The 2,612-nt window shown below is 34.3% G+C and overlaps 1 non-coding gene across 1 annotated transcript; it reads left to right on the forward strand.

Annotated features, from left to right (window-relative positions):
- The first annotated feature begins 431 nt into the window (after positions 1-431).
- On the forward strand, positions 432-538 carry LOC145128042 (small nucleolar RNA R71). Its single transcript, XR_013716644.1, has one exon. It is a non-coding gene; the product is annotated as a small nucleolar RNA R71 (small nucleolar RNA).
- Positions 539-2,612: the final 2,074 nt, after the last annotated feature.

Below are 2,612 nucleotides of genomic sequence, written 5' to 3' on the forward strand. Positions count from 1 at the left end.
ACTTCAAAGTCATTGTTCTTGGGTTTCTTCCAATATACATCATACTTATCTCCATTAGAATGGTAAGCTTGAACCTTCCAATTCCCTTCCTCGTCAGTTCACATTCCTCTCCTAAGTGAGGACCGCCACAATTATCACATCCAACATGAATTACATGGATCGATTGATCCATCCTCATCATTCATCGATCCATCGACTCCAGTTTTTTCATAACCGTTGCCATGTACTCATTTCCTCCTTCGAAATTCCCTTTTCCTCTAGTAACATCTTCATGTGTGGTATGATATTCTCGTGAATGTTTTGCGATTTCTTCAATCAACTCCTTAATCGTCGTCGGTACTTTCCTTGTCATTGGTCCATGAGATTCAAGGAGTTGTCTTGTTGTAACATTCACCCTATCGTAGAAGACAGCTACTTCTTGTTGTATATTTAGATCGTGTTGGGGACAATTCCTTAGCAAGCCCTTATACCTCTCCCAAGCTTGAAATAAGGACTCACCATGATTTTGTTGGAAATTTTATATCTTCTTGTTGAGCTTTGATATTTTTTATGGTGGATTATACTGCTCAATGAAAGCTTCACGTAGATTTGTACATGTTGTAATTGTTTCAGGTGCAAGGGACTTTAACAATATTTTTGCATCTCCTGTGAAGGTTACTGGGGTCATTCTTGATAATACTATTCTCGCAAGACATTAGGAACATTGAAGTAATTTGCAATGTCATTTACCTCATCTATGTGCCTAAACGCATCTTCACAATCCTTTCCGAAAAATGGAATGTCCTTGAGCATCCCTAGAATGTGGCCCTTGAACTCAAATTTGGTTTCAGCTGGGATTTCTGGTGGGGAAAGTCCTGGCCCTTGATTAGTGTGCACTTGCTTCTTGTACGCGCGCATAGACATTCGTGTGATATCCGTCATCTTGAAAACTAACTACAATAAACAAAAAACGAAGGCATAAAAAAGAAAAAAAATAATAAACAAAAACTATTAGGACGTTCACCACTTCATGGTAATGTAGTAAACAGAAAAATTCACTAAATAAAAATCTAGATTTTATATAAAATAAATTTCACACAAAGGATCGAACAGAAATAGGAGATAATAATTAACTAAAATTTGAATCGTTCCCCGGCAAGGGCGCCAAAAACTTGATACGTATTTTATGTATGAAGTAATAAACCTACTAATCTAAACTAACTAATACGCAATAGGCAGTGTACCTAATCGAATAGCAGGATAGTTTAGGTAAGCAGGGTATCGAATACAGGGAATGAAAATAACAGTTTAATTACTACTAGGTGTTAACTAATTTAAACAATTAATAAAAGAGGGGGTTTTTCTAGTTTTGCAAGTTTGGAAACTTAAACACTAATTATCACATAAGAAAACTAAAGAAGACAACAAAGAAACGATTTAACCAAGAATTTTAAAGAGACTTTCGCTTAGATCCGATTCACTTGGTCCTATGGTTGATTTTGTGGAAAGTGCAATGGATTGGGTTGTTTTTTGCTTACCGATTCCTAAGTTTATTAGACTTTATGATCAAAAGAATAATCCATAAGTAAAACTAATTCATTCATACATTGATCAGGTGGACAAACAAACAAGATTACTAGTATTAAGTTCGTGTTAAGCTAGACTTGAAATAATGATTGACATTAATGGATAATAACATCAATTCTATACATGAATGATCATCACATATTAGCTTCCACATTAATTTACCTACTCTTCTATTTAACCCTAGGTTTGTGATCAAAACACCAGTTTTACAACTTTGATGGTCAGAAATTCATAAGATTCAAGTTTACCAAATAAGAATGATCATCTAATTAAAAAAAAGTCATCAATAAATAGAATAAGTAGTTATCATTAACACAAAAGGGTCTTTAATAGGCTATCATAATAAATAAGAAACTTGAAACAATCCAAATCCACTTAATCAACACATAGTATGCAAGATCATCTACTCTAAACGAAAGCTAGGGTTTTAGCCCATAACTACTGTAAACAAACACATAAAAACGAAATCTACTTTGCCAAACATGATCAAAACAAAGTAAATAAGTAACTCAGAGTGATTTTGCCTTTAGATCTCTTCAAAATCAAGCCTTCAATCGATCTCTACGTTCCAGAACCTCCAATGAATATTTTTAGCCTCCTAAAGTTGATAATAGTTTCCAGCATTCGTAAGGGTTGAGAGAGGAATCGTTCTATTTATAAAACCTGAAATTGGCTCACCACGTCGTGGTCAACCATCACCGCGATGTGGTCTTCAAAAAAATCGCATATCCGCCAAGTTACTATTTGATAGGGAATTCTTCATTTACCATGGCATGGTGGTGATCACCACGTCGTGGTCTTCCAGTTTCAAGTCTTCTTTGACTTTAATCTAGTTTTCCCGCTTCCAGTTCCGTAATAGCTTCCTTTTGATTCTGAGCATGGCTTCGTTGCTACAAAACAAATTTTAAACAAATTAAGTACCTTTTGTTCTTTAATGAGCATAAATGTACCAAAAATTATTAAAATAATTTATGAATTATATAACTAAATATGCACGTATCAATGTATAGTAAGTAATATATCGTCGTATTAAACTACTAGCCTCT

Source organism: Lactuca virosa, chromosome 7 (assembly GCF_052849685.1).
Source record: "Lactuca virosa cultivar CGN04683 chromosome 7, Lactuca_virosa_CGN04683_v6, whole genome shotgun sequence".
Taxonomy (NCBI): domain Eukaryota; kingdom Viridiplantae; phylum Streptophyta; class Magnoliopsida; order Asterales; family Asteraceae; genus Lactuca; species Lactuca virosa.